We start from the raw sequence: 15,141 nt of genomic DNA on the forward strand, positions 1-15,141 counted from the left end.
TAAAATATTAAAATATTAAAATATTAAAATATTAAAATATTAAAATATTAAAATATTAAAATATTAAAATATTAAAATATTAAAATATTAAAATATTAAAATATTAAAATATTAAAATATTAAAATATTAAAATATTAAAATATTAAAATATTAAAATATTAAAATATTAAAATATTAAAATATTAAAATATTAAAATATTAAAATATTAAAATATTAAAATATTAAAATATTAAAATATTAAAATATTAAAATATTAAAATATTAAAATATTAAAATATTAAAATATTAAAATATTAAAATATTAAAATATTAAAATATTAAAATATTAAAATATTAAAATATTAAAATATTAAAATATTAAAATATTAAAATATTAAAATATTAAAATATTAAAATATTAAAATATTAAAATATTAAAATATTAAAATATTAAAATATTAAAATATTAAAATATTAAAATATTAAAATATTAAAATATTAAAATATTAAAATATTAAAATATTAAAATATTAAAATATTAAAATATTAAAATATTAAAATATTAAAATATTAAAATATTAAAATATTAAAATATTAAAATATTAAAATATTAAAATATTAAAATATTAAAATATTAAAATATTAAAATATTAAAATATTAAAATATTAAAATATTAAAATATTAAAATATTAAAATATTAAAATATTAAAATATTAAAATATTAAAATATTAAAATATTAAAATATTAAAATATTAAAATATTAAAATATTAAAATATTAAAATATTAAAATATTAAAATATTAAAATATTAAAATATTAAAATATTAAAATATTAAAATATTAAAATATTAAAATATTAAAATATTAAAATATTAAAATATTAAAATATTAAAATATTAAAATATTAAAATATTAAAATATTAAAATATTAAAATATTAAAATATTAAAATATTAAAATATTAAAATATTAAAATATTAAAATATTAAAATATTAAAATATTAAAATATTAAAATATTAAAATATTAAAATATTAAAATATTAAAATATTAAAATATTAAAATATTAAAATATTAAAATATTAAAATATTAAAATATTAAAATATTAAAATATTAAAATATTAAAATATTAAAATATTAAAATATTAAAATATTAAAATATTAAAATATTAAAATATTAAAATATTAAAATATTAAAATATTAAAATATTAAAATATTAAAATATTAAAATATTAAAATATTAAAATATTAAAATATTAAAATATTAAAATATTAAAATATTAAAATATTAAAATATTAAAATATTAAAATATTAAAATATTAAAATATTAAAATATTAAAATATTAAATATTAAATATTAAATATTAAATATTAAAATATTAAAATATTGAAATATTAAAATATTAAAATATTAAAACATTAAGGCTTTATCCCAAATCCCGCATTCACTAATCCCATATCCCCGATTAATCATTTCCCCGAAAATTCCACTACACTCAACCCCCGGTGGTTGGTCACTTTTTCGTTTGACACTTTTTTAGTTTGTACCCCGTTGGTTGGTCAAAGTCAAACTAAAAAGTGACGAACTGTCAATTTTACACGGCGCTCACGAACACTATCAAAACGAGCGTTTGGTAGTGTGTGTGAGATCCGTGTAAAAGGGGTGTCAAACTAAAAAGTGACCCCGTTTGTTTGACAACAGTTAGTGTCAAACCATCGGGGTTTGAGTGTACCCCGAAAATCATTCTCCCGCAAATTCCATATCCCCGAATGTCATTTACCCGAATGGCCATTTTACTGAACTGTTTAAACATTTAAACATTTAAACATTTAAACATTTAAACATTTAAACATTTAAACATTTAAACATTTAAACATTTAAACATTTAAACATTTAAACATTTAAACATTTAAACATTTAAACATTTAAACATTTAAACATTTAAACATTTAAACATTTAAACATTTAAACATTTAAACATTTAAACATTTAAACATTTAAACATTTAAACATTTAAACATTTAAACATTTAAACATTTAAACATTTAAACATTTAAACATTTAAACATTTAAACATTTAAACATTTAAACATTTAAACATTTAAACATTTAAACATTTAAACATTTAAACATTTAAACATTTAAACATTTAAACATTTAAACATTTAAACATTTAAACATTTAAACATTTAAACATTTAAACATTTAAACATTTAAACATTTAAACATTTAAACATTTAAACATTTAAACATTTAAACATTTAAACATTTAAACATTTAAACATTTAAACATTTAAACATTTAAACATTTAAACATTTAAACATTTAAACATTTAAACATTTAAACATTTAAACATTTAAACATTTAAACATTTAAACATTTAAACATTTAAACATTTAAACATTTAAACATTTAAACATTTAAACATTTAAACATTTAAACATTTAAACATTTAAACATTTAAACATTTAAACATTTAAACATTTAAACATTTAAACATTTAAACATTTAAACATTTAAACATTTAAACATTTAAACATTTAAACATTTAAACATTTAAACATTTAAACATTTAAACATTTAAACATTTAAACATTTAAACATTTAAACATTTAAACATTTAAACATTTAAACATTTAAACATTTAAACATTTAAACATTTAAACATTTAAACATTTAAACATTTAAACATTTAAACATTTAAACATTTAAACATTTAAACATTTAAACATTTAAACATTTAAACATTTAAACATTTAAACATTTAAACATTTAAACATTTAAACATTTAAACATTTAAACATTTAAACATTTAAACATTTAAACATTTAAACATTTAAACATTTAAACATTTAAACATTTAAACATTTAAACATTTAAACATTTAAACATTTAAACATTTAAACATTTAAACATTTAAACATTTAAACATTTAAACATTTAAACATTTAAACATTTAAACATTTAAACATTTAAACATTTAAACATTTAAACATTTAAACATTTAAACATTTAAACATTTAAACATTTAAACATTTATACATTTAAACATTTAAACATTTAAACATTTAAACATTTAAACATTTAAACATTTAAACATTTAAACATTTAAACATTTAAACATTTAAACATTTAAACATTTTTATTCAATAATAGAAACGGCAAAAAATATTAAGGATCACAAAACGAACACGACGCTCCCCTAACGAACGCACCATGACACCTAATCTGGGCGACGCTCCCCTAACGAACACACCATAGTTGATCGAGCTGTCATCAAGGCTGTCATTTTTTTTCACCCGCGCGCGTGTTTGATCCTGTTTGTGTGGCGCAGTTGAAATCAAAAATTCTCAAGTCGAATCGCGTGTGCTCGTGAAGGAACAACATCCGGCGTTCGGAACAAATACACCGGGTGACCGAATCGGAACGGCTCTGGGATGGCGGAATTTTCGCATATTTGGGTGAGTATTTGGAGTTTTGTTGAACTTGGAGAGGGCGGAATCGCACCCGCAACAGCAGCAGGCATTTTCAGGCAAATTTCCCAAGCTATTGGCTGATGCACAAAGTGATTTGTTTACCTTTTTTTGGTACCCTCCGCAAACTTCAAGCCATACAAAATTGTCGGGAGAGATCCGGAGAAAGATCCGGCAGCAATTTGTTTTGATTTGACGTTTGCTGAGGGTGCGGACAAGTTTGGTTATGTTCAAAAGAGAATGGTCAAGGTCAAGTTTGCGAGAACAGTGGTCTGAACAAACTGTGTGTGTTCCTCTTTTTACAGGGACTTCTTCTACCAGGCCCGGCGCCTGCTGCGGACACTTCCGGCCGGATTTGTTCAGGATGGTCGTTTCGTCTGGAGGCGAAAATCGTTAGGTAAGTTGTGTGTTAATGCTCAACGGTGAACGTTCAAACAACGGTCAAGGAAAAGGTCACGAAAAGAATTGTGTTGAGTGGTACGCAACTGAAAATAACAGAAACAGAAAGTAGCGTTTGACGTTTATTGACACGGTGCCTGTGTTAAATTTGTTTTGATGAATAAATAAAATAATAGAATTTGCAAATTTGAATGCCACTGATAATTACAAATGTTTATATAATTTTGTTTTTAATGTAAACATATAGAGCTGCTCATCAGACCGAATCTCAAAATGCTGAATCTTGGAAGGAAATTAGGCAATTAGGATATTAGGAAATTAGGAAATTAGGGAATAAGAAAATTTGGAAATTAAAAAATTAGGAAATAAGGAAATAAAGAAATTATGAAATAAGGAAATTTGGAAATATGGAAATTAGGCAATTAGGAAATTCGGAAATTAGGCAATTCGGAAATAAGGCAATTCGGAAATTAGGAAATTCGGAAATAAGGAAATTTGGAAATTAGGAAATTAGGAAATTCGGAAATCAGGAAATTAGGCAATTAGGAAATTAGGAAATTAGGAAATTAGGAAATTAGGAAATTAGGCAATTAGGAAATTAGGGAAATAAGAAATTTGGAAATTTGGAAATTAGGAAATCAGGAAATTAGGAAATTAAGAAATTAAAAAAAATAACAATTAAGAAATTACAAAATTAGTAAATTCGGATACTAGAAAATTCAGAAATTCGGAAATTAGGCAATTAGGAAATTAGGAAATTAGGAAATTAGGAAATTAGGAAATAAGGAAATTAGAAAATCAGGAAATTAGGAAATTAGGAAATTAGGAAATTAGGAAATTAGGAAATTAGGAAATTAGGAAATTAGGAAATTAGGAAATAAGGAAATTAGGAAATTAGGAAATTAGGCAATTAGGAAATTAGGAAATTAGGAAATCAGGAAATTAGGCAATTAGGTAATTAGGAAATTAGGAAATTAGGAAATTAGGAAATTAGGCAATTAGAAAATTAGGTAATTAGGAAATTACCAAATTAGGAAATTAGGAAATTTGGAAATTAGAAAATTAGGGAAATAAGAAATTTGGAAATTAGGAAATTTGGAAATTAGGAAATCAGGAAATTAGGAAATTAGGAAATTAAAAAATTAAAAAAATAAAAAAAATAACAATTAAGAAATTCCAAATTAGTAAATTCGGATACTAGGAAATTCAGAAATTCGGAAATCAGGCAATTAGGAAATTAGGAAATTAGGAAATTAGGAAATTAGGAAATTAGGAAATTAGGAAATTAGGAAATTAGGAAATTAGGAAATTAGGAAACTAGGAAATTAGGAAATTAGGAAATTAGGAAATTAGGAAATTAGGAATTAAGGAAATTAGGAAATTAGGAAACTAGGAAATTAGGAAATTAGGAAATTAGGAAATTAGGAAATTAGGCAATTAGGATATTAGGAAGTTCGGAAATTCGGAAATAAGAAAATTGAGATATAAAGAATTTTGTAATTTTGTAATTTTGTAATTTTAAAATTTTAGAATTTTAGAATTTTAGAATTTTAGAATTTTAGAATTTTAGAATTTTAGAATTTTAGAATTTTAGAATTTTAGAATTTTAGAATTTTAGAATTTTAGAATTTTAGAATTTTAGAATTTTAGAATTTTAGAATTTTAGAATTTTAGAATTTTAGAATTTTAGAATTTTAGAATTTTAGAATTTTAGAATTTTAGAATTTTAGAATTTTAGAATTTTAGAATTTTAGAATTTTAGAATTTTAGAATTTTAGAATTTTAGAATTTTAGAATTTTAGAATTTTAGAATTTTAGAATTTTAGAATTTTAGAATTTTAGAATTTTAGAATTTTAGAATTTTAGAATTTTAGAATTTTAGAATTTTAGAATTTTAGAATTTTAGAATTTTAGAATTTTAGAATTTTAGAATTTTAGAATTTTAGAATTTTAGAATTTTAGAATTTTAGAATTTTAGAATTTTAGAATTTTAGAATTTTAGAATTTTAGAATTTTAGAATTTTAGAATTTTAGAATTTTAGAATTTTAGAATTTTAGAATTTTAGAATTTTAGAATTTTAGAATTTTAGAATTTTAGAATTTTAGAATTTTAGAATTTTAGAATTTTAGAATTTTAGAATTTTAGAATTTTAGAATTTTAGAATTTTAGAATTTTAGAATTTTAGAATTTTAGAATTTTAGAATTTTAGAATTTTAGAATTTTAGAATTTTAGAATTTTAGAATTTTAGAATTTTAGAATTTTAGAATTTTAGAATTTTAGAATTTTAGAATTTTAGAATTTTAGAATTTTAGAATTTTAGAATTTTAGAATTTTAGAATTTTAGAATTTTAGAATTTTAGAATTTTAGAATTTTAGAATTTTAGAATTTTAGAATTTTAGAATTTTAGAATTTTAGAATTTTAGAATTTTAGAATTTTAGAATTTTAGAATTTGAGAATTTTAGAATTTGAGAATTTGAGAATTTGAGAATTTTAGAATTTTAGAATTTTAGAATTTTAGAATTTTAGAATTTTAGAATTTTAGAATTTTAGAATTTTAGAATTTTAGAATTTTAGAATTTTAGAATTTTAGAATTTTAGAATTTTAGAATTTTAGAATTTTAGAATTTTAGAATTTTAGAATTTTAGAATTTTAGAATTTTAGAATTTTAGAATTTTAGAATTTTAGAATTTTAGAATTTTAGAATTTTAGAATTTTAGAATTTTAGAATTTTAGAATTTTAGAATTTTAGAATTTTAGAATTTTAGAATTTTAGAATTTTAGAATTTTAGAATTTTAGAATTTTAGAATTTTAGAATTTTAGAATTTTAGAATTTTAGAATTTTAGAATTTTAGAATTTTAGAATTTTAGAATTTTAGAATTTTAGAATTTTAGAATTTTAGAATTTTAGAATTTTAGAAACAGCTAATTTAATAGCATTTGTACCGAAACAAACATATGAAAATATTCCCTATGTCTAATTTAGTGTGTTTCTCTTTTACAGGGGCCTATTCCACTGAGGATTGTGCTTCATAAATACGCGAGAGTTCATCCCAAGTACGAAGCAGTAGTTCTGGCACCGGCTACAAACATTTCGAACAACGTCAGAAAGTTCGGATTGAAGCAGAATATTAAAAGAAAACGACGCGGAAAAAAAGTACTATTTTTTTTAAATCTGCGAAAAAAACTATAAAAATACAATAAAACTTACCATATTGACCATTAATTTTAATGTATAAATATATGTTTTACAGTACAATTTAGTGGAGAGAAAACAATAAATACAATGCAAATACAATGAATCATACTGTAGTTATTATTTATTTCAATGTACGAATATAGTTTAAACCGTACTATTTAGTATGGAAAAATCCATGAAGAACTGTGAATTTACTGTGCAAACCATTGTAATGGTTACTGTTTTTATTATAAATGTATGATGTTTTCTATGGTCAGGGTAATTTTTTGGACGGAAAAGGCATCAATGAAAATACGATAGAATGTATAGTTTTTGTTTTTTTTTTTGTATGGGGAAAAGTCGAAATTTTTATGGTGACTGTGCCTAACAATACCCCTTTTTTATAGTAAATTCCCGAAATAGGATATATTCTATGGTGAAAAAACATAAAGGCTACAGTAGAATCATGGTTAAAATAACCATAGAATTTATCGTGTGATAACCATAAAATCTACTGTTGGTTTATAGTAAATCTTTATGCGGGAAACTATTCCCGCATAAACGAGAACCTTAAAAAAACTTTTTGTTAAATGGTTTTCTCACCATTTCAGAGATCGTAACCACTATTTGAAAAATGGTAGGAAAACCTTTAAAATACCATATCGGAAATGGTACCCTACCATTTTTCATAAAGTTCGACCATCTGAGATGAGGGTGGTTAGCAACGGTAACCTTAAAAATTTCCGAACAACGTTTCGTCAGATTACCATTTGTGTAATGGTAAAAATAAAGTTAATTTTCGCGTGGAAGCGACCTTTTTCCTCCGGTTTTTACTGTTTCAGAAATGGTTTTTAAATGGTATTTTAAGGTTTTTCTCACAATTTTTAACCTTGCTGCTACTGTTTTACAAATGGTTTGTAAATGGTTTTTTAGGGTTTTTCTTGCTATTTTTACCGAGCGCTACTATTTTAGAAATAGTTTTCATATGGTTATTTAAGGTTAATTCTATAATTTTCTCCCAGTTCCACTATTTGAGATAGAGTTTTCAAATGGTTTTTAATAGTTTTTCTAGCATTTTTTACCTACCAAATTTGTACAGAATTGTTCACTTTTTGACGGATGGTTCACAACAATAATATTAAAACTTTTTCGGCTTTTATTCTAGTTGATTGCCGATTCTGTTCGGTTGATCATACTGCCAAAGTCGTCCAAACCTGAAAAAATAAGAAAAAAAAATCACAAAGTATCGAGTAGAATGTAACATTCAAATGTGTGTACTTATCTGATGATTCAAATGATTTCCTTGATTAATGCCAATCGTGCGTTCGCTTCGATTTTGTTTTGTCGGTCGGCTGCCGCCGAATCCTCCAGCACCAGCTGTTCCTTTTTTTCAAGTTCTCCACGGCGCTGAAATGATCAACAAGAAAAATGTAAACAAAGTATCTGGTAAATCAAATGATTTGTTTGAAAATTATACCTGCGCACAAAACGTAGACAACAACCAGCCGCACAAACGTTTCACTTCAGACTGTTTCTGCCTGCGCCAGCCTGCAACGAGTGCAGGTAACGAGCATAGCGAGAAAAGAGAAACGAGAGAGCGCGCAAAGCAGAGTAATAATACTCTGCCTGGCGCGCTCTTTCGTTTCTCTTCTCTCGCTACGCTCGTTACCTGCCCTCGCAAATATGCCGTAAATCCAAAATTATCAACTGTTGAAAAATGATTGACAATTGAAATAAAGTCACAATTATCACAAACATGAAATGCTTAAAATTGAATCGTCAACGAAACTCAAAGGAATTATAGCGCATCAAAAGGAACCGACATTTTCGAGCCTTTTTGTTCTTGAGCTCCTCAGTTTGTTTTCTCTTTTTGTTGGTTTAGATTCTGTCAATTAAAATTGGTAAACTTCGGATTGGCTTTCTTTGGCAGCTCAAATGTGGGTAAAATCCAGGGCCAAGTAAGCCAAATGATGTCCACATAACTTGGTACTACTGGTGCAGCTGCACGACGAACACTTCACCGTATAGTGAATGCCTTTACCATATGGTTCACAAACTCTCCGCCAAAGTTGTAATTCTTCAGCCCCACCATCGTTGAGTAGATCGTACACTTTTCCGGCAACTTAGTCAGACAAAATCTTGTTCCGGAAGTTGCCCAAATCCGACTCCAGCACAAACCCAACCCCTTATGAAGCTACAGACAAAAAAGTTTGATTCATTCATTTGAAAACAAAACTTAGTCAAATTTGGTAAACGCTTTTTGCAAATTCTAACTATTTTTCAAATGGGTATTTAATGTTTCTATATGGTAATCGCGAATCAATATGAACCATTTGAACATTAAAATTACCTTATGATTTAAGGTAACCATTTGAGAAAACATCTGCAAATAGTTTTTTACAGTCATCAAGAAAATTGTTTACCATTACAAACATTAAAATAACTCTATTACTTATGGTGACCATTTGACAAATAGTCATCAAGGTCCGCCAAATAACATTATTACAAATGGTGACTATATCTCAGATGGTTTTTTTAAGTTCCTCACCGCAATCGATATAGTTTTCGTTTATCCGGGTTTAACAAAAAGTTTTTTTAAGGTTCTCGTTTATGCGGGAACCCGCATAAACGAGAACATTAAAAAAACTTTTTGTTAAATGGTTTTCTCACCATTTCAGAGATCGTAGTCACTATTTGAAAAATGGTAGGAAAACCTTAAAAATACCATATCGGAAATGGTACCAAACCATTTTTCATAAAGTTCGACCATCTGAATTGAGGGTGCCCGCATAAAGATTTACTATAAACCAACAGTAGATTTTATGGTTATCACACGATAAATTCTATGGTTATTTTAACCATGATTCTACTGTAGCCTTTATGTTTTTTCACCATAGAATATATCCTATTTCGGGAATTTACTATAAAAAAGGGGTATTGTTAGGCACAGTCACCATAAAAATTTCGACTTTTCCCCATACAAAAAAAAAACCAAAAACTATACATTCTATCGTATTTTCATTGATGCCTTTTCCGTCCAAAAAATTACCCTGACCATAGAAAACATCATACATTTATAATAAAAACAGTAACCATTACAATGGTTTGCACAGTAAATTCACAGTTCTTCATGGATTTTTCCATACTAAATAGTACGGTTTAAACTATATTCGTACATTGAAATAAATAATAACTACAGTATGATTCATTGTATTTGCATTGTATTTATTGTTTTCTCTCCACTAAATTGTACTGTAAAACATATATTTATACATTAAAATTAATGGTCAATATGGTAAGTTTTATTGTATTTTTATAGTTTTTTTCGTAGATTTAAAAAAAAATAGTACTTTTTTTCCGCGTCGTTTTCTTTTAATATTCTGCTTCAATCCGAACTTTCTGACGTTGTTCGAAATGTTTGTAGCCGGTGCCAGAACTACTGCTTCGTACTTGGGATGAACTCTCGCGTATTTATGAAGCACAATCCTCAGTGGAATAGGCCCCTGTAAAAGAGAAACACACTAAATTAGACATAGGGAATATTTTCATATGTTTGTTTCGGTACAAATGCTATTAAATTAGCTGTTTCTAAAATTCTAAAATTCTAAAATTCTAAAATTCTAAAATTCTAAAATTCTAAAATTCTAAAATTCTAAAATTCTAAAATTCTAAAATTCTAAAATTCTAAAATTCTAAAATTCTAAAATTCTAAAATTCTAAAATTCTAAAATTCTAAAATTCTAAAATTCTAAAATTCTAAAATTCTAAAATTCTAAAATTCTAAAATTCTAAAATTCTAAAATTCTAAAATTCTAAAATTCTAAAATTCTAAAATTCTAAAATTCTAAAATTCTAAAATTCTAAAATTCTAAAATTCTAAAATTCTAAAATTCTAAAATTCTAAAATTCTAAAATTCTAAAATTCTAAAATTCTAAAATTCTAAAATTCTAAAATTCTAAAATTCTAAAATTCTAAAATTCTAAAATTCTAAAATTCTAAAATTCTAAAATTCTAAAATTCTAAAATTCTAAAATTCTAAAATTCTAAAATTCTCAAATTCTCAAATTCTCAAATTCTCAAATTCTCAAATTCTAAAATTCTAAAATTCTAAAATTCTAAAATTCTAAAATTCTAAAATTCTAAAATTCTAAAATTCTAAAATTCTAAAATTCTAAAATTCTAAAATTCTAAAATTCTAAAATTCTAAAATTCTAAAATTCTAAAATTCTAAAATTCTAAAATTCTAAAATTCTAAAATTCTAAAATTCTAAAATTCTAAAATTCTAAAATTCTAAAATTCTAAAATTCTAAAATTCTAAAATTCTAAAATTCTAAAATTCTAAAATTCTAAAATTCTAAAATTCTAAAATTCTAAAATTCTAAAATTCTAAAATTCTAAAATTCTAAAATTCTAAAATTCTAAAATTCTAAAATTCTAAAATTCTAAAATTCTAAAATTCTAAAATTCTAAAATTCTAAAATTCTAAAATTCTAAAATTCTAAAATTCTAAAATTCTAAAATTCTAAAATTCTAAAATTCTAAAATTCTAAAATTCTAAAATTCTAAAATTCTAAAATTCTAAAATTCTAAAATTCTAAAATTCTAAAATTCTAAAATTCTAAAATTCTAAAATTCTAAAATTCTAAAATTCTAAAATTCTAAAATTCTAAAATTCTAAAATTCTAAAATTCTAAAATTCTAAAATTCTAAAATTCTAAAATTCTAAAATTCTAAAATTCTAAAATTCTAAAATTCTAAAATTCTAAAATTCTAAAATTCTAAAATTCTAAAATTCTAAAATTCTAAAATTCTAAAATTCTAAAATTCTAAAATTCTAAAATTCTAAAATTCTAAAATTCTAAAATTCTAAAATTCTAAAATTCTAAAATTCTAAAATTCTAAAATTCTAAAATTCTAAAATTCTAAAATTCTAAAATTCTAAAATTCTAAAATTTTAAAATTACAAAATTACAAAATTACAAAATTCTTTATATCTCAATTTTCTTATTTCCGAATTTCCGAACTTCCTAATATCCTAATTGCCTAATTTCCTAATTTCCTAATTTCCTAATTTCCTAATTTCCTAGTTTCCTAATTTCCTAATTTCCTTAATTCCTAATTTCCTAATTTCCTAATTTCCTAATTTCCTAATTTCCTAGTTTCCTAATTTCCTAATTTCCTAATTTCCTAATTTCCTAATTTCCTAATTTCCTAATTTCCTAATTTCCTAATTTCCTAATTTCCTAATTTCCTAATTTCCTAATTGCCTGATTTCCGAATTTCTGAATTTCCTAGTATCCGAATTTACTAATTTGGAATTTCTTAATTGTTATTTTTTTTATTTTTTTAATTTTTTAATTTCCTAATTTCCTAATTTCCTGATTTCCTAATTTCCAAATTTCCTAATTTCCAAATTTCTTATTTCCCTAATTTTCTAATTTCCAAATTTCCTAATTTCCTAATTTGGTAATTTCCTAATTACCTAATTTTCTAATTGCCTAATTTCCTAATTTCCTAATTTCCTAATTTCCTAATTACCTAATTGCCTAATTTCCTGATTTCCTAATTTCCTAATTTCCTAATTGCCTAATTTCCTAATTTCCTAATTTCCTTATTTCCTAATTTCCTAATTTCCTAATTTCCTAATTTCCTAATTTCCTAATTTCCTAATTTCCTAATTTCCTAATTTCCTAATTTCCTGATTTTCTAATTTCCTTATTTCCTAATTTCCTAATTTCCTAATTTCCTAATTTCCTAATTTCCTAATTGCCTAATTTCCGAATTTCTGAATTTTCTAGTATCCGAATTTACTAATTTTGTAATTTCTTAATTGTTATTTTTTTTAATTTCTTAATTTCCTAATTTCCTGATTTCCTAATTTCCAAATTTCCAAATTTCTTATTTCCCTAATTTCCTAATTGCCTAATTTCCTAATTTCCTAATTTCCTAATTTCCTAATTTCCTAATTGCCTAATTTCCTGATTTCCGAATTTCCTAATTTCCTAATTTCCAAATTTCCTTATTTCCGAATTTCCTAATTTCCGAATTGCCTTATTTCCGAATTGCCTAATTTCCGAATTTCCTAATTGCCTAATTTCCATATTTCCAAATTTCCTTATTTCATAATTTCTTTATTTCCTGAATTTCTGAATTTCCTAGTATCCGAATTTACTAATTTGGAATTTCTTAATTGTTATTTTTTTTATGTTTTTAATTTTTTAATTTCCTAATTTCCTAATTTCCTGATTTCCTAATTTCCAAATTTCCTAATTTCCAAATTTCTTATTTCCCTAATTTTCTAATTTCCAAATTTCCTAATTTCCTAATTTGGTAATTTCCTAATTACCTAATTTTCTAATTGCCTAATTTCCTAATTTCCTAATTTCCTAATTTCCTAATTACCTAATTGCCTAATTTCCTGATTTCCTAATTTCCTAATTTCCTAATTGCCTAATTTCCTAATTTCCTAATTTCCTTATTTCCTAATTTCCTAATTTCCTAATTTCCTAATTTCCTAATTTCCTAATTTCCTAATTTCCTAATTTCCTAATTTCCTAATTTCCTGATTTTCTAATTTCCTTATTTCCTAATTTCCTAATTTCCTAATTTCCTAATTTCCTAATTTCCTAATTGCCTAATTTCCGAATTTCTGAATTTTCTAGTATCCGAATTTACTAATTTTGTAATTTCTTAATTGTTATTTTTTTTAATTTCTTAATTTCCTAATTTCCTGATTTCCTAATTTCCAAATTTCCAAATTTCTTATTTCCCTAATTTCCTAATTGCCTAATTTCCTAATTTCCTAATTTCCTAATTTCCTAATTTCCTAATTGCCTAATTTCCTGATTTCCGAATTTCCTAATTTTTTAATTTCCAAATTTTCTTATTCCCTAATTTCCTAATTTCCTAATATCCTAATTGCCTAATTTCCTTCCAAGATTCAGCATTTTGAGATTCGGTCTGATGAGCAGCTCTATATGTTTACATTAAAAACAAAATTATATAAACATTTGTAATTATCAGTGGCATTCAAATTTGCAAATTCTATTATTTTATTTATTCATCAAAACAAATTTAACACAGGCACCGTGTCAATAAACGTCAAACGCTACTTTCTGTTTCTGTTATTTTCAGTTGCGTACCACTCAACACAATTCTTTTCGTGACCTTTTCCTTGACCGTTGTTTGAACGTTCACCGTTGAGCATTAACACACAACTTACCTAACGATTTTCGCCTCCAGACGAAACGACCATCCTGAACAAATCCGGCCGGAAGTGTCCGCAGCAGGCGCCGGGCCTGGTAGAAGAAGTCCCTGTAAAAAGAGGAACACACACAGTTTGTTCAGACCACTGTTCTCGCAAACTTGACCTTGACCATTCTCTTTTGAACATAACCAAACTTGTCCGCACCCTCAGCAAACGTCAAATCAAAACAAATTGCTGCCGGATCTTTCTCCGGATCTCTCCCGTAAAAGATCCGGCAACAATTTTGTATGGCTTGAAGTTTGCGGAGGGTACCAAAAAAAGGTAAACAAATCACTTTGTGCATCAGCCAATAGCTTGGGAAATTTGCCTGAAAATGCCTGCTGCTGTTGCGGGTGCGATTCCGCCCTCTCCAAGTTCAACAAAACTCCAAATACTCACCCAAATATGCGAAAATTCCGCCATCCCAGAGCCGTTCCGATTCGGTCACCCGGTGTATTTGTTCCGAACGCCGGATGTTGTTCCTTCACGAGCACACGCGATTCGACTTGAGAATTTTTGATTTCAACTGCGCCACACAAACAGGATCAAACACGCGCGCGGGTGAAAAAAAATGACAGCCTTGATGACAGCTCGATCAACTATGGTGTGTTCGTTAGGGGAGCGTCGCCCAGATTAGGTGTCATGGTGCGTTCGTTAGGGGAGCGTCGTGTTCGTTTTGTGATCCTTAATATTTTTTGCCGTTTCTATTATTGAATAAAAATGTTTAAATGTTTAAATGTTTAAATGTTTAAATGTTTAAATGTTTAAATGTTTAAATGTTTAAATGTTTAAATGTTTAAATGTTTAAATGTTTAAATGTTTAAATGTTTAAATGTTTAAATGTGTTCGGACCC

The 15,141-nt window shown here is 24.5% G+C and overlaps 1 long non-coding RNA gene across 1 annotated transcript; it reads right to left on the reverse strand.

Moving 5' to 3' along the window:
- Window positions 1-10,243: 10,243 nt before the first annotated feature.
- Window positions 10,244-14,909, reverse strand: LOC120427488 (uncharacterized). The gene is made up of 3 exons (XR_005606890.2): window positions 14,687-14,909; window positions 14,264-14,355; window positions 10,244-10,542 (listed from the first exon to the last, which is right to left on the reverse strand). It is a non-coding gene; the product is annotated as an uncharacterized LOC120427488 (long non-coding RNA).
- Between the last annotated feature and the right edge of the window lie 232 nt (window positions 14,910-15,141).

Source organism: Culex pipiens, unplaced genomic scaffold (assembly GCF_016801865.2).
Source record: "Culex pipiens pallens isolate TS unplaced genomic scaffold, TS_CPP_V2 Cpp_Un0004, whole genome shotgun sequence".
In the NCBI taxonomy this organism is placed as follows: Eukaryota; Metazoa; Arthropoda; class Insecta; order Diptera; family Culicidae; genus Culex; species Culex pipiens.